Source organism: Mirounga angustirostris, unplaced genomic scaffold (assembly GCF_029215605.1).
Source record: "Mirounga angustirostris isolate CCGP_5_RB_7025 unplaced genomic scaffold, mMirAng1.0.hap1 SCAF_10, whole genome shotgun sequence".
In the NCBI taxonomy this organism is placed as follows: Eukaryota; Metazoa; Chordata; class Mammalia; order Carnivora; family Phocidae; genus Mirounga; species Mirounga angustirostris.
Window position 1 is genome coordinate 28,591,010 of NW_026991718.1, and position 22,065 is coordinate 28,613,074.

A 22,065-nucleotide genomic window follows, 5' to 3' on the forward strand; every position below is an offset into this window, starting at 1 on the left:
CCTTGGGTTCCCTCCTCTCACAACACAGCTGTTAAGAGAAAAACTGAGGGCGCCTGGGTGGCTCAGTTGGTTAAGCGACTGCCTTCAGCTCAGGTCATGATCCTGGAGTCCCGGGATCGAGTCCCGCATCGGGCTCCCTGCTCGGCGGGGGGTCTGCTTCTCCCTCTGACCCTCCCCCCTCTCATGCTCTCTCTCATTCTCTCTCTCTCTCAAATAAATAAATAAAATCTTAAAACAAGGGCGCCTGGGTGGCTCAGTTGGTTAAGCCACTGCCTTCGGCTCAGGTCATGATCCTGGAGTCCCGGGATCGAGTCCCGCATCGGGCTCCCTGCTCGGCGGGGGGTCTGCTTCTCCCTCTGACCCTCCCCCCTCTCATGCTCTCTCTCATTCTCTCTCTCTCTCAAATAAATAAATAAAATCTTAAAACAAGGGCGCCCGGGTGGCTCAGTTGGTTAAGCCACTGCCTTCGGCTCAGGTCATGATCCTGGAGTCCCGGGATCGAGTCCCGCATCGGGCTCCCTGCTCGGCGGGGGGTCTGCTTCTCCCTCTGACCCTCCCCCCTCTCATGCTCTCTCTCATTCTCTCTCTCTCTCAAATAAATAAATAAAATCTTAAAACAAGGGCGCCTGGGTGGCTCAGTTGGTTAAGCCACTGCCTTCGGCTCAGGTCACGATCCTGGAGTCCCGGGATCGAGTCCCGCATCGGGCTCCCTGCTCGGCGGGGGGTCTGCTTCTCCCTCTGACCCTTCCCCTTCTCGTGCTCTCTCTCTCTCTCAAATAAATAAATAAAATCTTTAAAAAAGAGAGAGAGAAAAACTGAGGCATATTAAAAATTCTAAGTTCATTTGAGCAAAAATGGATTCAAATCAGGCAACATCCAGCAGCGGTCGAAAGACCCCTGGAGAGCTATACAAAGTCAAAGAATTTTACAGGCAAAAAAAAGATAGTAGGAAGGGAAAAATGAAGGCGGGGGAATCGGAGGGGGAGACGAACCATGAGAGACGATGGACTCTGAGAAAAGAACTGAGGGTTCTAGAGAGGGTGGTGGGGGATGGGTTAGCCTGGTGATGGGTATTAAGGAGGGCACTTGAATGGAGCACTGGGTGTTATCCGCAAGAGTGAATCATGGAACACTACATCAAAAACTAATGATGCATGGTGATTAACATAATAAAATAAAAAATTTTTTTAAAAGGGAGCGGGAAGAAGAAAGTTATACCACGAAAAAGAAAATAAAATAAAACCAGTTCCTTTCCTTTGGGCGATGGCTGATTAGTGCTAATCAGGTGACTCTTGATTACTGCCTGAAGATTCCATTGCCTGGGACCCCCGAAACTGTTATTAAGTCTCAGTTTGGAGATGAGGTGGGCATTAGCATGCGCAGTTTAACACCATGTTCATTTTGGGCCTGTTGTCTTGTTCTTAACAAGCATTTTTAATTCTTTTAGTATCTCTGACATGTACCAGACAGACCAAAATTCTGTGAAAGTGCCTATTTCTCCAACCCTGGATATTGCTGATCTTTATCATTTCCAGTCCTCAAATGGAAATGAGTGAGAATGATACTGCATTGTTGGCTTTGTTTGAAGTGCTCATATCAGTGATAAAATTTAGCATTTTTTCATGTTTATTAACCATTCATATTTCTTTTGAATAGCCTATTCACACCATTTTCCCACTGAGTTGAGTTTTTTACAAAAAATTTGCCAGACGTTTTTAATTAATATATAAATCAATATCTATCATAGATCTTATTTGTTTTTGTGGTTTTTTGCTTGGCTTTTATGCTTTCTTTTTTTAAGATTCTATTCATTTATTTGAGAGAGTCACAGAGACAGAGATAATGAGAGAGAGCTCGAGTGGGGAAGAGAGGGAGAAGCAACTCCCCACTGAGCAGGGAGCTGGATGCAGGCTGGATTCCAGGACCCTGACTGAGATCATGACCTGAGCCCAAGGCAGATACTTAACAGACTTAGCCACCCAGGCGTCCTCTGGCTTTTATGCTTTTTAATGGAACTTTTCATAATGGAGAATTTTTCAATTTTCATGTAGTAAATTTTGTCCATATTTAACTTTATGCTTTCTGGGCTTAGAAAAAATTTACATGCCACTGTGTATTTCAATCACTCCTGATGTGTGTTTTCATTGATATATTTATCTATTTGGATTTGTGTGTGTGTGTGTGTATAGAAATGAGGGCAAGGCCTAACTTTTCCTTTATAAAGCAAAAAATATTGTTCTTATACCACTTGAAATGCCACTTTTATGTGTGTCATTAAATTCCCATGTACCTAAATATGTTTCTGCATCATATATATGAATATAGTTTTATTAATCTATGATAAACATGAACTAGATACCTAAAATATTAGCAAATCAAATTCAGTATTTTACTAAAAACAAAACATCAAGTTCAAGCTGGGTTTATGCCATAAATGCAAGGATGTACAGTGTTTTCTCTTTGCTATGTTTGCTTATTTCTATCTTTCTTCATTTCTGTTTCTTATGTTTACTAGATTAATCTTTTCATTCTGTTTTTTTCTTTGATGTTTTATAGGGTCACATTTTCTGTTACTGTTAGTGACTATACTTAGGTTTTAAAAACCTTATTTGTACATATTTTCTTATGAACTTTGAGAAGTAATAACGATCTACAATTACCTCTTGAATAAGGCAGACATTTAGCATATTTAATTTCTGCTCTTTTCCCCGATAGCTGAAAACTGTATTTCCCAACCTTGCTTGCAGCTAGACTTGGGCATGCAACTAAGTTCTGGGGTTCTGGCTGGTGGGTTGGGAGTGGAAGCATCCAGGGGCAACTTTTTGGCACCTTCTTTAAAAACATGCCACTCATTCTTTGGCACTTCTTTTTGTCCCTTCCTCCATCCTCCTGCCTGGAATGTGGGTATTAATTCTGAACTGGATGAGAGCATGGGTCCCTGAAGAGCAAATCTATGGATGGCCTCCCTGCAGACTTTTATATGACCAATAAAAAGTTTACTTTTTTTTAAACTTACTTTTTTTAAAGTCGCAATTATTTTTGTTGTCTTCCTTGCAATTAAGATCGATCCTAAGCAGTACAGACTTCCTGAATAGATACTATCTTTATTTTTCTTTCACGTTTAATATAGTTTCATCCTTTTTACCACATTCTATAAGAATCACACGAGTGGTAGGGAAAATGAGGTGATGTACATTGAAGTGTATAAATTTCCAGTTCTCAGAAGAGTAAGTTCTGAGGATCTAATGTACAGCATGGTGACTATAGTCAGTAATATAGTATGGTGCACTTGGAAGTTGCTAAGAGTAAATAAGCATTCTAACCAAACAAAAAAGAGTTAACTGTGTGAAATGTTGGATGTGTTAATTATCTTGATCTTGACAATCATTCTACGATGTATATCAAATCATCGCATTGTGCACTTTAAATATATACAATTACATTTTTCAATTACTACTTCATAAAGTTAAAAAATTACTTGGATCAATCTTCCAATTCATGAATTAGTTCCAGCTGTATCCTTTCTCTTATCTTACCCTCCCAGTATTTACTTTTAGTTATCATGTTTCTTCATTCCCAAGACTTCAAATTTGCTTTTCCATTGAAGTCTGTCATTCTGTTCTCTCCTAGAGTAAACTAATAAGTATTTTTAAGTTCTCTTTTTCTCCTATATTAATTTTTGTGTGTGATCATTTCTTAATTTTGTTGAATATCCTCTTTTGGGTTTCCTTACATGCCTGGGATCTTGTTGAATGTTCATATTTTTAGATTAGCCTCTGGGAAACACTGAACAAAACCCATACAGGGAAAAAAAACAGTTCTGATTTAGGAGTCCTATCTCTAGAGGTTATAAAGTGGAGCAAAAGGCAGGACTTGGGGTGGGTTAGCGTTTTGTAAGTGCATGAGAATATTTTGTCTATTCAGGAAGGTGGAGGTCAGGGTGGGGGGTGGGGGAAACTCCCATTCTTCATGGCAGACAGAAGTTATCTGGAACCTTCTCCATACCTCAGTCTCCATAACTCTCGTAATCTCTTGTGAGACAGTCTAAATTAGAATTCCTTATTCTGGGGCACCTGGGTGGCTCAGTTGGTTAGGCGTCCGACTCTTGGTTTTGGCTCAGGTTGTGATCTCAGAGTCCTGGGATTGAGCACATGTCAGGCACCTCACTCAGCACAGAGTCTGCTTGAGATTCTCTCTCCTTCTCCCTCTGCCCCTCCCACTCATGCTCTTACTCTCTCTAAAATAAATAAATAAATATTTTTTTTTAAAGAATTCCTTATTCATATCTTACCCTCCAACTCTATCCTGAGGCCAAAATTAGGAAAGAGTGGAAAAGAGTAATGAATAGGCCTTTGTCAGTTTTCCCCCATCCAGCATCTGAAGCCTTTTCCATGTTAGGAGAGTTTTCCATTGTATGAGTCTTAACTGAGGCAAAGAATGCCTCCGTTTATGAAAACTGAAACTCCAGTGATTCTCTTTTCTAGTTATCTGACCTAGACTCTGCCAATCAAAATACATCTGTGCCAGATTTGAAGAGCTGAAAGGGAAGATCTATGCCCACGCCTACAAAATTCATGTCCTTGAACAGAAGTGGCTCGATGTAAGTCATTGTAATGCTGCCTAAATGAGGTTACAGAAATTTCATAGTAAGGCCACTTCTGTGGCTTGGATATGGTTGTTGCTCCTGGCAGCCCAGCCTCCAGCCTGGTTCTCCAGCCTTCTTGCAATTCGGTGAGCCACCCGAATCCTTATCTCCTTCATTCAGATTAGTATATTTTGCTCACACTTAAGAACTTGATTAATACAATTGGCAAAACTTTTTCACGGCCCTGTTATTAATTACCAACTGGACCTCACATAGCCTCCTTCTTTAAAACTTACTACCTATAGGAAAAGGTGGTTTTTTGAGCACTTCTCTTTGCCTGGTGTGCACTTTTCAGCAATCTTGCATTCCATTGTCAACCTAATATTACGTGTTCCATTTTTTTTTAAAATGTGGTTTCACTCACTCTTCCCAGGTTTCTAAATTCCTATGCATCTCATTTTCTTTTATGTGTGTTTCATGAGATTTGGGATGGTAGGAAAAGTAAATCCTACACTTAGGAACCATAGTGAACTGAAAATTAACTTTTATTTTCCACATTTTCTTCCTGATTCATTTTTAAAATAATAATTGCTATATAAGTATACTTAAAAATTTATATAAGTATATATATGTATATGTGTGTGTGCATGGGTATATGTGTGTGTGATCTATAGATCGCTTAAAGAATTTCTAACCGAATGATGATGTTAGGAAGGTGGAGACCTTGGTATCACATCATATCGCACCGATATGCCATTCTTTACCATTGTGATCAATGTAGTCATGTTGCTTTCAAGCTGCATTCATTGTCCATCAGCAAGTAAACATTCCATCCTAATTTCTACCACATAGCTCCTCATCTGCTTTCAACTGGGATCATTTACAGTGTGTACAGTGTGTTTATTCTCTCTTTTGTGTTTTGTTTGCCTAAATACCTGTTTGAGATGGAATCATAAAGATTATGATGTTGTCTCTTTACTGTGGTGAATATGATATTTCCTGATTTTCAGGCCTACGATGAAATCATTACCTAGCTTTATTCAGTGTAGTGGTCCATTTATATTTTGAAATCATATGCTGCCAAAAAGCTTCAATAAAATAAATGTTTTGTTAACTAGACTGTACTTTGAATGTAGCTAGGTCCATTGTAAGTGGATGTACTTAAAGCTACTAAAAGGAATCTATACGTTTGAATACAAAATTGTCAGCACATTGCATACATTTGAATACAAAATTGTCAGCACATTGCAGATGCCCAATCATAATCTTGTGTGATTGATGTTCTTTCTCTCCAGCCCTACCCCCACCAAAAAAAAAAAAAAAAAAAAATCCCTCTAATTTATCTGTTTCTTAAAATTATCAATGCCTGTAGTGGGTCCTTCTAAGATAGGGCATACCTGTATATGTCTCTAACCACTGAATTTTCCAATTGCCTCAACATTACATTCCCCAATACTGCCTTGAAGGCTTTCTCTGTTTCTATTTCCTTTACCTTTGCTGGTTTTCTTCTGGTGAACTAACATTTTTCAGGAACTCTTTTTTCAATTTACTTTAAACTTCTGACTCTACTCTTTGAGTTTTCCTGCTTCTCTTTAAACTTGAGTCAGGCTGTCAACACCACTTATTGAATGCCTGTTGTGAAGAGATACAAAAGGAATCAAGGCAACATTATCTTTCCTGGAAGACTAAAATCTACTTGGTTAGACAGAACATATATTTCCATTGAAAGCATCTAAAACACTCCAAAATGGCCTGAAATAAGCATATATTAATTTAGCAGAACACTTACATGTTTTCTAAAAGAATGCAGTTTTATTTACTACTATGCAAGATTGATAAAGCAATCTCTTCTAGACCTGAGTTTCGAGTTTCAAGCCCATCAGACATCATGCCTCCTTTTATAACAAATATTTTATGATAACTTTTTACTGTCTCAAAATGAAATTAATAGATGATAAAATCTAACAATATACATATTTCAAAGAAATTAATATAATGCCTAATCTGCAACATAAAGAATAAAGTAAAAATAATTTATAGTCAATATATATTTCAAGATACAAATGATCAGCGCATGTACGCTTAGAAAACAAAATGACGTAGAGTCAAATGCTGGTCCTGTATGTGACAACTGCAAATGTGTTGATGACTCAAAAATCAGGAGGCATGGCTCCCAGAAGGGTGGATTTCCAGAGTGGTGACTGACTCTTGGTCAAGTTCCAAAGGAAAACAAATCTTCCCTTAGCTTATATGTGGGTTACACTCATGAAAAAATCACTGTGTATTAGAACCATATAAAACCATTTTGTTTCCTGTTTGGGAAAGGGTTAAATTCTGGTCTCAAATAATTAGAAGCAGACTTCTCATTTATATGAAGAACCAGTGGCTATTCAAATATGGTGAAAATTTGGAACAGTTCTTTGTTGTGCAAGATTGTCCTCACACTGACAGATGTCTAGTATCTTCCTGCTCGCCACCCTGTCCAATCATGTGACAACTGCATGTGTCTCCACATATTTGCCAAAGCATCTTCTGGGTATGGCACTACCTCCACTGAGAATAACTGGAAGTGGAAGAGAAGACAGATCTTTAGTGAGAAATGGGCCAACCATTTCAGCACCTTCTTTCCATCCCTTGGTTCTTAAGCCTTGTTCATGTCAAAACCACATGGAGAAACTTCTGATTTAACTAGTTAACACACTTAACACATACTTACATAGTGCTTTCTGTCCCTGAAATTGTTATAAACACTCTACCTATGTTGCCTCATTTAATCCACTTAACAATAATTTAAGGTAGACACTATTAGTACAAATTACAGATTGAGAAACTCGGATATTGAGAGGTTAAGTGATCTGTGCAGGTCACACAGCTAATAAATATAGAAGCTAAGATTCAAATATAGGTATTTTGGTTTCAGGGTAATGGTAAGTAATATATTATTCAGTAGACCTATAGATCCCATCCTCAGTGGTTTTGATTCAGTAAATCTGGTGTAAGGACAGAGAAATCTTGTATGTATTTGAATAAGAGTTTCACATATAATGAGAAAGGCTCTGACTGGTATTTGGAAACCACAGTACTATACCACAGCTCAATTGGGAGTGACAGGAAGGAGACTTATATTATTAGAGTCAAATCTTTGTATTAGAGTATAATGAGAAAGCAAGAAAAACAGTGGGTGGGGGACTATCCATGCAAAACCTTAGAGGCCAGGCTAATACACATCACTTTTGTAAAATGGTCAATAGGGAGCTATGTATTGTTCAATAGAATGAAATCTATTGAAAGCACAGCATCAGAGGAAGAGCATGAACATAAAAATGTTATAAGTATAACACATTCAGCAAACACATAAAGATAACAAATCTGCAGTTGGAGAAAGTACATTAGGTTGTATGCATGATGTGAAAAAAAGCAATAGTATCATCTAACTAGCTGTTGAATAGCTTTCAATTATGAGGTTTACAAACCGATTAGATAATTGTGGGATCATAGATAGATAGGCACTGGGATTTAGAAAGTACCTTTCAGAGCATTAAGTCTGGAGACCACAAACCCAAACACCTCTAGGATCAGGCAGATAATAAAAGAGAATACTTCTAAGACAATGGGGAAGAGTGGGGAGGATGTTAAACTCGAATGTGCATAGAGGGCAGCAGTTACTACTGGTATAACGATGCTAGCCCAATATTAGCAGATACTCTTTTTTAAAGAGAGGCCAGACATTCAGATTTTTAATCAAGTAATCCACATTTTACCATGTTATGCTCAAATATATTTTAGAAGTTTTATCAAGTAATTTGTTGAAATCTGGCTATATTTTATTTTTTCACTTCTCCCTAGTTTTTATAATGTCTCAAAAATGACTAATAGTGACTATAAATAATATAGGGACTTTAAAGTATTGCTGGATGCCCTTTTACTAATTCCTCCCCTATGACAGTTTGCAATTACAAAACAAAACAAAATACTGGCTGTTGCACCTACAGTGATCCCTGCACTCATAATGACTGGTAGTTATAAATTACACATTCTAGGAGTCATGAAAGATTAAGTCCAGTCCCATGTCTTCCACTTATTAGGCACACTACCTTCACCAATTCACTTAAACTTCTGTGCCTACCCTGTAAACTGGACATTACGATTCCCAATCCATATTTCTCACTGGGTTGCTATAAAAATCAAATGTATATCAAACATATTGAACGCTGCAAAAATGCAATACAGTGGATTGGAAATTAGGGGAATCCAGTCGGTGATTGGTTTTCTTTTTTCTTTTTTTTTTTTTTAAGATTTTATTTATTTATTTGACACAGAGAGACAGCTAGAGAGGGAACACAAGCAGGGGGAGTGGGAGAGGGAGAAGCAGGCTCCCAGCTGAGCAGGGAGCCCGATGCGGAGCTTGATCCCAGGACCCTGGGATCATGACCTGAGCCAAAGGCAGACGCTTAACGACTGAGCCACCTAGGCACCCCAGTGATTGGTTTTCTAACCTTGAATTGAGATTGATCCAGAGCAGTGATCACTGATAGAAATGTAATGTGAAGCACATTTATAACTAAATATTCTAGAGTCTGCCTTGAAAAAGGAACAGGTAAAATTAATTTTAATATAATTTATTTAATTCAGTATATACAAAATATTACCATGTCAATATACAATCAATATAAAAATAATTATTGAGATATTTTACATATACTTTTATGCCAGATCATTGATATATGATGTGTATTTTATACTTACAGCATGTTTCAATTTGTGTTAGTCACATGTCAAGTGCTTGATAGTCACAAGTGGTAGTGGCTACCATATTGGATAGCACAGATCAAGGTAATGACTAAGGTCCCCTTCAACTCCTAACTTTGATACATGTCTCATTATTATATATCTCATCATGCCTTAATGTTTTTAAATGGCTAAAGCTTAAATCTACTTTATGATGAATTAAATAAGGTCCTTAGCATTTTTTTAATTAGGAATTGAAATGATCTAGCAAAATTATTCTTTTCTAATTCCATATTAAGGAGAAGATACCAAGAATTAAAGTACATAAACAATGTCCTTTGATATATTTAAAACTAGCATAGTCAAAATTTTATTCAACAGAAAACTTATTCAGCATTTTCATTGTTTAGAAGGGACATATACAATTTCACTCATGTAAGCTGCTTGCTATATTTGTTGTCAAGTCAACTGAATGCCAGACATATAATTGAATTTTGAAATCATCAGTCTGCTCTAGGAGATATCCACCACCACACTGGCATAAAGAGTTTGTGTAGTGCAGATAAATCTATCAATATGGTGATGAAGAAAAAAGATGCATGGGAAAACTTCCCATTTTTGTTCAGGTACACTGAAATATTGTCTTCCTTTTTGAACATCTTGTGGGAATTTCTTAGAGGACTCAGTGGACTCTCATCAGATTCTTTAGGACAGAACCTTAACTCTAAGTGTAGGCAGTGACTTAGTTATTAATTCAACACTTCAGCTTTCAGCCAGAAAAGTAAGATGGGACTTTCTAATGCCTGGAAGGAATGATACCAGAGATTTCCCCTTGGTCTCCTTTAGGGGAAATTCTTAAACCTACAAACATATTCGTGTTATTAACAGTGCTCTAAATTCAACTTGTCATGTGTAGAATGCTGCAGGACTACAGCATTGCACTAATCCAGAGAGCACCATTTACACTTTATGGTATGGAGTCCATTGCCAAAAGGGATATAGCTGAGTATTTGCAACTTGGCAACCTTAATGGACTATATTTCTCCCAAAAACATTTAAACATGTCTTAAGATTAATCAATGCAAGTTATTCAGTTTAGCCATCACTTATACATATTTCCTTCCTGTAAATCTCCACGTACACATATATAACCAGTTCTTTGCATTTCCTATTTTTCCATCTGAGAGTCCTCTTTCATTATTTAGCAAAAAAGCTCCCACTCATTATCCTCTACAGTTGATTAAAATGACAACGAAACATCTTCTTTCTTTTCCCTGCAGATGCTGTTTCAAATATAAATATCAGAAAAAAAAATAATAACTGGAGGTAAATTATCCATAAAATGACACTTCCTAGCTAATCACATATTTATAAATTTTATTATACTGTTTCTATTACAAGTAAATGAAGCAATCTTGTAGAAATTTATTTTGTGTATTCTACCAAAGAAAACATAAACTTCACTTTAATTATCACTATTATTAGCATTACTAAAATCAGAATATCACATAATTTTATAAATTATGTTTTCTTTGTATATGTACCATAAAATATGATTCAAGTGGAGTGTGTGTGTGTGTGTGTGTGTGTGTGTTCGGGGCGTAGCCTACCATTAGTCTAAAAAAAACATAATTAATTCAAAGTTGAAAATCTTGCCCAAAGTTGTGCAAGGAAACAATAGCAAAGTTAAGGATCTAGATTAGATCTAAAATTTACATTAAGAAAGCCTCATTTCTTAGAATGTGAAAATTCTTTAATAAAAGCCATACATGAGTACAAGAAAGCAAGGAAGAAGACAGAACAAAAAAGAAAAGAGATGATATTCAAGCAAGAAATTTCAGGGTGGTGTTTACATTTCGTATTTTCTTTCTATCAAGCTTTATCCTTAAATATTTTTGGCTCCTTAAGAGAAAGAACTAGGCAGCATGTGCACATCCAAGCCCTTGACTTCTTTTCATAGTGTTGGTTTTGTACTAGTGATAATGATACAGGCCCACTGCATAAAGAGAATTAAAAGACTGACAACAACAAAAAAGCGCAAAGTGTCTGAGAGGATATTTGAGAAATAAATGATGCTCAGGGAATTTGCTCAAGTTAATAAAGAACATCTACAAATACCTACAGCTAACCTCATACTTAATGGTGAGAAAGTTTAAGCTTTACTGCTAGTATCAGGAACAAGGCAAAGATGTCCCTTCTCATGACTTTTTCAACATCCTACTGGAAGTCCTACCCAATGCAATAAGACAAGGAAAGGAAATAAAAGGTATACATATTGGGAAAGAAGAAATAAAACTTTTTTTGTTAATGACATTATCACCTAAGTAGAAAATCCAAAATAGGCAAAAAAATTATTGCAACTCATGGAAGCTTTGTAGAAGCTTGCAAAATACAAGATTAATATACAAAAGTCACTCACTTTCCTGTATGCCAGCAGTGAACAAGTGGAATTTGAAATTAAAAACACACTAGCACTTATATTAGCACCCAAACAAATAAAATACATGTCTAAATCTAACAAAGGATGTATAATAGCTATATGAGGAAAATTATAACTTTAAAAAAAAGATTGAGAGAGAGGGCACAAGCAGGGGTGAGGGGCAGAAGGAGAGGGAGAAGCAGACTCAGGGCTAGATCCCAGGATCAAGAGATCATGACCTGAGCTGAAGGCAGACACTTAACTGACTAAGCCACCCAGGTGCCCCTAAAGTTATAACTTTCTAATGAAAGAAATAAAAGAGTAAATAAATGGAGAGATATTCCATATTCATGAATAGGAAGGTTCAGTATTGTCAAGATGTCAGTTCGTCCAAACTTGATATAGATTTAATGCAATCTGAATCAAAATCCCAGCAACTTATTTTGTGGCTATTGATGAATTGTTTCTAAGTTTATTTGGAGAAGCAAAAGACCCAGAATAGCCAACACAATATTGAAGAGGAAGAATAACTTCAGAGGACTTAAACTACCCAACTTCAAGACTTAACTGTAAAGCTAGTAATCCAGATGGTCAGTATTGGTGAAAGAATAGATGAACAGATCAATGGAACAGAAGAGAGAAGCCAGAAATGCACCCACATAAATATAGTCAATTGATCTTTGACAAAAGATCAAAAGCAATACATTAGAGCAAACGTAGTCTTTTCAACAAATTGTGCTAGAAAAACTAGACATCCACATGTAAAAAAAAATGAATCTAGAGACTATATACCGTTCACAAAAATTAACTCAAAATGGATCACAGACCTAAATGTAAAGTGAAACACTGTAACATTTCTAGATGATGACATAGGAGAAAACCTGTATGACCCTGAGTATAATGGTTATTTTTTAGATACGATGTAGTACACAATCCATAAAAGAAATAATTGATAAGCTGAACTTCATTAAAATCTAAAACTTCTCTGAGAAAGACAATATCAAAAGAATGAAAAGATAAAGCACTTGGAGAAAATATTTTCAAGAGACACATCTAATAAAGGACTGTTATCCATATGTACAAAGAATTCTTAAGACTCAATAACAAGAATGTGAACAACCTGATTTAAAAATGGGCAAAAGTCCTAAACAGGCATTTGGCCAAAGAAGATATACAGATGGCAAGTTAGAATATGAGGAGACATTTAACATCACATGTCATCAGGAAAGCGCAAGTTAAAACAATAATGAGGTACCACAACACACCTATTAGAATGGCCAAAATCCCAAACACTGACCACACCAAATGCTGGCAAGGATGTGAAGCAACAGGAACTTCATTCATTGCTCTTGAAAATGCAAAGTGGTACAGCCATTTGGAAGACAGTATCTTACAAAACTACACATAGTCTTATCATACAATCCAGCAGCTGTGCTCCTTGACATTAAACCAAGTGAATTGAAAACATGTCCACACAAAAACCTAAACATGGATGTTAATAGCAGAATTATTCATAACAGCCAAAACTTGAAAGCAGCCAATATGTCCTTGATAGGTGAGTGGATAAACTGTGGTACATCCAGACAGTGGAATATTATTATTATTCAGCACTAAAAAGAAATAAGATAACAAGCCATGAAATAACATGTAACAAAGACTCCTTTCTTAATGTCTTGGCTATTGTGAATAATGCTGTAATGAACCCTGGGGGAGCAGATCTTCCTTCAGGATAGTGATTTTATTTCCTTCCAATATATGCCCATAAATAGGAATGCTGGATCATATGGTAGTTCTATTTTTAATTTCTTGAGGAACGTGCATACTGATTTCCACAGTGATTGTACCAATTTATATCCCCAACAACAGGGCAGAAGTGTTCCCTTGTCTCTACATCCTCTTGAACATTTGTTATCTCTTGTCTTTTTTATAACAGCCATTCTAAAAGACGTGGAGTGATATCTTATGGTGGCTTTGATTTGCAATTTCCTTGATGGTTAGTGATAGTGAACATCTTTTCATGTACTTGTTGCCCATTTGTATGTCTTCTTTGGAAGTGTCTATTCAATTCCTCTGCCAGCTTTTAAATCAGATGGTTTGTGGTTTTTTGATATTGAGTTGTTGAGTTCCATATATACTTTGGATAGTAACCCCTTATCAGATATATAGTTTCCAAACATATTCTCCCACTTAGTAGCTTACTTTTCCATTTTGTTGACATTTCTTTTACTGTGCAGAAATTTTTTAGTTTGACGTAGTCCCACTTACTCATTTTTGTTTTTCTTGCTTTGCTTTGGGTGCCATATCCAGAAATGTGAAGGAATCTTTTCCCTATATTTTCTTCTAGGAGTTTACAGTTTTGGGTCTTACATTTAAGTCTTTAATTACATTTTGAGTTAATTTTTGTGAGTGCTGTAAGATATGGGCCCAATTTTATTCTTTTGCATGTGAATATCCAGTTTTCCTAACACCATTTGTTGAAGAGGCTATCCTCCTCCCCCTCCAACCACCATACCTTTGTCAGATTAGTTGACAGTATATGTGTAGGTTTATTTCTGCGACCTTAATCCTGTTCCATTGATCTATGTCTCTGTTTTTATGCTAGTACCATACTGTTATGATTACTATAGCTTTGTAATGTAGTTTGAAATTAGTGCGATACCTTCAGCTTTGCTCTTTCTCAAGATTGCTTTCACTACTGGGGCCTTTAGTAGTTCCACTGGCATTTTATGATTGTTGTGTTTTCCTATTTCAATGAAAAATGTCATTGGAATTTTGATCAAGATTGCATTGAATCTGTAGATTACTTTGGGGAGAGCGGACATTTTAACAATGTGAATTTGCTCGATCCATGGACATAGGATATCTTTCCATTTATTTATGTCTTCAATTTCTTTTTTTTTCCTTTCAAAAGAATATTTTATTTATTTTTTAATTTAAGTTCAATTAACCAACATATAGTACATCATTAGTTTTTTTATGTAATGTTCAGTGATTCATTAGTTGCGTATAACACCCAGAGCGCATCACATCACGTGCCTTCCTTAATGCCCACCACCCAGTTACTCCATCCCCCACCTCCCTCCCTTCTGCAACCCTAGGTTTGTTTCCTGGAGGAAGTCAGGTGTCTCCCATAGTTTGTCTCCCTCTCTGATTTCCTTTAAAATTTAAAAATAAGATATAATTAAAATCAAAGAGACCTGAAACTCTATATAACACTGTATATTAACTATCCTGGAATTAAAATTTTAAAAACTTAATAAAATTTTTTTAACTTTTTTATTGTTATGTTAATCACCATACATTACATCATTATTAGTTTTAGATGTAGTGTTTCATGATTCATTGTGCACAACACCCAGTGCTCCATGCAGAATGTGCCCTCTTTAATACCCATCACCAGGCTAACCCATCCTCCCATCCCCCTCCCCTCTAGAACCCTCAGTTTGTTTTTTCAGAGTCCATCGTCTCTATGCTTCATCTCGCCCTCTGATTTACCCCCCTTCATTCTTCCCCTCCTGCTATCTTCTTTTTTTTTTTCTTAACATATATTGCATTATTTGTTTCAGAGGTACAGATCTGAGATTCAACAGTCTTGCACAATTCACAGAGCTTACCAGAGCACATACCCTCCCCAGTGTCTATCACCCAGTCACCCCATCCCTCCCACCCCACCCCCCACTCCAGCAACCCGCAGTTTGTTTCCTGAGATTAAGAATTCCTCATATCAGTGAGGTCATATGATACATGTCTTTCTCTGTTTGACTTATTTCGCTCAGCATAATACCCTCCAGTTCCATCCACATCGTTGCAAATGGCAAGATCTCATTCCTTTTGATGGCTGCATAATATTCCATTGTATATATATACCACATCTTCTTTATCCAGTCATCTGTCAATGGACATCTTGGCTCTTTCCACAGTTTCGCTATTGTGGGCATTGCTGCTATAAACATCGGGGTGCACATACCCCTTCGGATCCCTACATTTGTATCTTTGGGGTAAATACCCAGTAGTGCAATTGCTGGATCGTATGGAAACTCTATTTTCAACTTTTTGAAGAACCTCCATACTGTTTTCCAGAGTGGCTGCACCAGCTTGCATTCCCACCAACAGTGTAGGAGGGTTCCCCTTTCTCCGCATCCCCGCCAACATCTGTCGTTTCCTGACTTGTTAATTTTAGCCATTCTGACTTGTGAGAGGAGGTATCTCATTGAGGTTTTGATTTGGATTTCCCTGATGCCAAGCGATGTTGAGCACTTTTTCATGTGTCTGTTGGCCATTTGGATGTCTTCTGTGGAAAAATGTCTGTTCATGTCTTCTGCCCATTTCTTGATTGGATTATTTGTTCTTTGGGTGTTGAGTTTGATAAGTTCTTTATAGATTTTGGATACTAGCACTTTATCGGATATGTCATTTACAAATATCTTCTCCCATTCTGTCGGTTGTCTTTTGGTTTTGTTGACTGTTTCTTTTGCTGTGCAAAAACTTTTTATCTTGATGAAGTCCCAATAGTTCATTTTTGCCCTTGCTTCCCTTGCCTTTGGCAATGTTTCTAGGAAGAAGTTGCTGCAACTGAGGTCGAAGAGGTTGCTGCCTGTGTTCTCCTTTAGGATTTTGATGGACTCCTGTCTCACATTGAGGTCTTTCAACCATTTGGAGTCTATTTTTGTGTGTGGTGTAAGGAAATGGTCCAGTTTCATTCTTCTGCATGTGGCTGTCCAATTTTCCCAACACCATTTGTTGAAGAGACTGTCTTTTTTCCATTGGACATTCTTTCCTGCTTTGTCAAAGATGAGTTGACCATAGAGTTGAGGGTCCATTTCTGGGCTCTCTGTTCTGTTCCATTGATCTATGTGTCTGTTTTTATGCCAGTACCAGACTGTCTTGATGATGACAGCTTTGTAATAGAGCTGGAAGTCCGGAATTGTGATGCCACCAGCTTTGCTTTTCTTTTTCAACATTCCTCTGGCTATTCGGGGTCTTTTCTGGTTCCATACAAATTTTAGGATTATTTGTTCCATTTCTTTGAAAAAAGTGGATGGTATGTTGATGGGGATTGCATTGAATGTGTAGATTGCTCTAGGTAGCATAGACATTTCACAATATTTGTTCTTCCAATCCATGAGCATGGAACATTTTTCTGTTTCTTTGTGTCTTCCTCAATTTCTTTCATGAGTATTCGATAATTTTCTGAGTTGCCTCTTTGGTTAGATTTATTCCTAGGTATCTTATGGTTTTGGGTGCAATTGTAAATCGGATCGACTCCTTAATTTCTCTTTCTTCTGTCTTGTTGTTGGTGTATAGGAATGCCACTGATTTCTGTGCATTGATTTTATATCCTGCCACTTGACTGAATTCATGCATGAGTTCTAGCAGTTTTGGGGTGGAGTCTTTTGGGTTTTCCACATAAAGTATCATATCATCTGCAAAGAGTGAGAGTTTGACTTCTTCTTTGCTGATTTGGATGCCTTTTATTTCTTTTTGTTGTCTGATTGCTGTGGCTAGGACTTCTAATACTATGTTGAATAGCAGTGGTGATAGTGGACATCCCTGCCGCATTCCTGACCTTAGGGGGAAAGCTCTCAGTTTTTCCCCATTGAGAATGATATTCGCTGTAGGTTTTTCATAGATGTCTTTTATGATATTGAGGTATGTACCCTCTATCTCTATACTCTGAAGAGTTTTGATCAAGAAAGGATGCTGTACTTTGTCAAATGTTTTTTCTGCATCTATTGAGAGGATCATATGATTCTTGTTCTTTCTTTTGTTAATGTATTGTATCACGTTGATTGATTTGCGGATGTTGAACCAACCTTGCAGCCCAGGGATAAATCCCACTTAGTCGTGGTGAATAATCCTTTTAATGTACTGTTGTATCCTATTGGCTAGTATTTTGGTAAGAATTTTTGTATCCATGTTCATCAGGGATATTGGTCTGTAGTTCTCCTTTTTGACGGGGTCTTTGTCTGGTTTGGGGATCAAGGTAATAGTGGCCTCATAAAACGAGTTTGCAAGTTCTCCTTCCATTTCTATTTTTTGGAACAGTTTCAGAAGAATAGGTATTAATTCTTCTGTAAATGTTTGGTAGAATTCCCCTGGGAAGCCATCTGGCCCTGGGCTTTTGTTTTTTGGGAGATTTTTGATGACTGCTTCAATTTCCTTAGTGGTTATAGGTCTGTTCAGGTTTTCTGTTTCTTCCTGTTTCAGTTTTGGTAGTTGATACATCTCTAGGAATGCATCCATTTCTTCCAGATTATCTAATTTGCTGGCATATATTTGCTCATAATATGTTCTTATAATTGTTTGTATTTCTTTGGTGTTGGTTGTGATCTCTCCTCTTTCATTCATGATTTTGTTGATTTGGGTCATTTCTCTTTTCTTTTTGATAAGTCTGGCCAGGGGTTTATCAATCTTGTTAATTCTTTCAAAGAACCAGCTCCTAGTTTCGTTGATCTGTTCTACTGTTCTTTTAGTTTCTATTTCATTGATTTCTGCTCTGATCTTTATTATTTCTCTTCTGCTGGGTGTAGGCTTTATTTGCTGTTCTTTCTCCAGCTCCTTTAGGTGTAGGTTTAGGTTGTGTACTTGAGACCTTTCTTGTTTCTTGAGAAAGGCTTGTATTGCTATATACTTTCCTCTTAGGACTGCCTTTGCTGCATCCCAAAGATTTTGAATAGTTGTGTTTTCATTTTCATTGGTTTCCATGAATTTTTTTAATTCTTCTTTAATTTGCTGGTTGACCCATTCATTCTTTAGTAGGATGCTCTTTAGCCTCCATGTATTTGAGTTCTTTCCGACTCTCCTCTTGTGATTGAGTTCTAGTTTCAAAGCATTGTGGTCTGAAAATAGGCAGGGAATGATCCCAATCTTTTGGTACCAGTTGAGATCTGATTTATGACCTAGGATGTGATCCATTCTGGAGAATGTTCCATGGGCACTAGAGAAGAATGTGTATTCCGTTGCTTTGGGATGGAATGTTCTGAATATGTCTGTGAAGTCCATCTGGTCCAGTGTGTCATTTAAAGTCTTTATTTCCTTGTTGATCTTTTGCTTAGATGATCTGTCCATTTCAGTGAGGGGGGTGTTGAAGTCCCCCACTATTATTGTATTGTTGTCGATGTGTTTCTTTGCTTTTGTTATCAATTGGCTTATATAAGTGGCTGCTCCCATGTTAGGGGCGTAGATATTTACAATTGTTAGATCTTCTTGTTTGATAGATCCTGTAAGTAGGATATAGTGTCCTTCTTCATCTCTTATTACAGTCTTTGGTTTAAAACCTAATTTGTCTGATATAAGGATTGCCACCCCAGCTCTCTCTTGGTGTCCATTAGCATGGTAAATGGTTTTCCACCCCCTCACTTTCAATCTAGGGGTGTCTTTGGGTCTAAAATGAGTCTCTTGCAGACAGCATATTGATGGCTCTTGTTTTTTAATCCAATCTGATAGCCTGTGTCTTTTGATTGGGGCATTTAGCCCATTTACATTCAGGGTAACTAGTGAAAGATAGGAATTTAGTGCCATTGTATTGCCTGTAAGGTGACTGTTACTGTATATTGTCTGTGTTCCCTTCTGTATTGCTCTTAGGCTTTCTCTTTGCTTAGAGGACCCCTTTCAAGATTTCTTGTAGGGCTGGTTTCATGTTTGCAAATTCCTTTAGTTTTTGTTTGTCCTGGAAGCTTTTTATCTCTCCTTCTATTTTCAATGACAACCTAACTGGATATAGTATTCTTGGCTGCATATTTTTCTCATTTAGTGCTCTGAATATATCCTGCCAGTCCTTTCTGGCCTGCCAGGTCTCTGTGGATAGGTCTGTTGCCAATCCAATGTTTCTACCATTGTAGGTTACAGATCTCTTTTCCCGAGCTGCTTTCAGAATTTTCTCTTTGTCTCTGAGACTCGTAAGTTTTACTATTAGATGTCGAGGTGTTGACATATTTTTATTGATTTTGAGAGGGGTTCTTTGTGCTTCCTGGGTTTTGATGCCTGTTTCCTTCCCCAAATTAGGGAAGTTCTCTGCTATAATTTGCTCCATTATACCTTCTGCCCCTCTCTCTCTGTCTTCTTCTTCTGGGATCCCAATTATTCTAATGTTGTTTCATCTTATGGTATCGCTTATCTCTCGAATTCTGCCCTCGTGATCCAGTAGTTGTTTATCTCTCTTTTTCTCAGCTTCTTTATTTTCCATCATTTGGTCTTCTATATCACTGATTCTCTCTTCTGTCTCATTTATCCTAGCAGTTAGCGCCCCCATTTTTTATTGCACCTCATTAATAGCCTTTTTGATTTCTACTTGGTTAGATTTTAGTTCTTTTATTTCTCCAGAAAGGGTTTCTCTAATAACTTCCATGCTTTTTTCAAGCCCAGCTAGTATCTTTAAAGTGATGATTCTGAACTCTAAATCCAACATCGTACTAATGTCCGTACGAGTAGGTCCCTGGAAGTCGGTACTACCTCTTTTCTTTTTGTTGAGGTGATTTCTTCCATCTTGTCATTTTGTCCAGAGGAGAATAGATGAATGAGAGAACAAAATGCTAACAGGGTTGCAACGTCCCCAGAAAATATACTCTAAACAAATCAGAAAAGACCTGAAGCAGGGGGAAAAGAAAGGGAAAGAGAGAAAAAAGATAAAGATAAAAACAAACAAAAACAGAACAAAACAAAAAAAAAAAAAACAGAATATGATCAAATATGATCTATATGGTATATAGATAAGTGCCACACACTAGATTTTGGGTGTATTTTGGTCTGTTAGAAGAAAGTGACTCCCAAAATTTTAAAGAAAGAAAAACTTATATATATACAAAAATAAGGGTTGATATGATGAAGGGATGGAATAGGACTGTAAAGATGAAAATTATAAAAAATTTTATAAAAGGAATTGATAAGTTGTTTGAAAAAAGAAGAGGATTTAAAAAAAAAAAAGAAAAGAAAAGGGAGAGAATGTGATCAGGCAGGAGAGTAGAAAAAAACCATACACTAGAGATTTAGGGTATATTTTGATCTGTTAGAAGAAACTGTCTCAAAATTTTAAAGAGAGAACAACTTATATATATATGCCAAAAATACGGGTAACTACTATGAAGGGATAGAATATGACTCTAAAAATGAAAAATAAAAATGTTTTTTAAAAAAGGGATTGATAAGATGTTGGTTGAAAATGGGAAAAAGAAAAATTCAAAAAAAAAAAAAAAGACTAAAGAATCATGGTAAAAAAGCCATGGATTCTATGTGCATTGTTCCCCTAGCGCTGGAGTTCTGCTGTTCTCATTGATGGGTAAACTTGGTCTTGGCCGGCTGTTCTCGCTGATCTTCTGGGGGAGGGCCCTGTTGCTGTGGTTCCCAAATGTCTTTGCCGGAGGCGGAATTGCCCCGCCCTTGCCATCCGGGCTAAGTAATCTGCTCGGGTTTGCTCTTGGGAGCTTTTGTTCCCTGCAAGCTTTCCATACGGCTTTGGAGGCCGAGAGTGAAAATGACGGCCTCCCAATCTCCGCCCCAGAGGAGCCGAGAACTCGGGGCCCCACTCCTCACTGCGCCCCCAGAGAAAAGCAGTCAGTCACTCCCGTCTCCCTGGTCTCCGGCCGTACTCCGTGCTCACCCAGCCTGTGACTGAGCGTTTCTATCTCTGGCACCCGACCCCATGCGGAGTCTCCAAACCCAGCAGGTCCCTGCGGTGCGCTCCTGCACCGCTCCTCCCGAGGGAGGAAGGGGTGTCTCCCCGGATCTGCCGCTTGTTGGGTCCCTGCTGGAGGAGCAGTGGCCCGACTGTGCTGCAGATCACCGTGTATGGCAACCCTGAGCTGAGAGCCCGAGCCTTGGCTCCATCTCGGCAGCCGGCTTCCCCGCTCCGATACCTGGTTGCTCTGCCACACTCAGGTACTCCCAGTCTTTCTGTGACCCCGAGGGTCCTGAGACCACACTGCCCCACAAGGGTTCCACCCCCAGCTTAGCCACCGGAGTGATGTCCCTCAGCAGAGCAGACTTCTAGAAATTCCGATTTTGTGCTCCGCGGCTCTATCACTTGCCAGGAGCGGCTGACGGAGGCCCCTCCCCCGCCGTCTATCCTCCCAAATATCGCCTTGGATTCACTTCTCCGCACATCCTACCTTCCAGAAAGTGGTCGCTTTTCTGTTCAGAGAGTTGTTGCTATTCTTTTCTTCGATCTCCTGTTGAGTTTGTAGGTGTTCAGAATGGTTTGATCCCTATCCAGCTGAATTCCTGAGACCAGACAAAATCCAGGTCTCCTACTCCTCCACCATCTTGCTCAGAATCCTATGTCTTCAATTTCTTTCACCAGTGTTTTATAGTTTTCAGTGTATAGATCCTTCACCTCCTT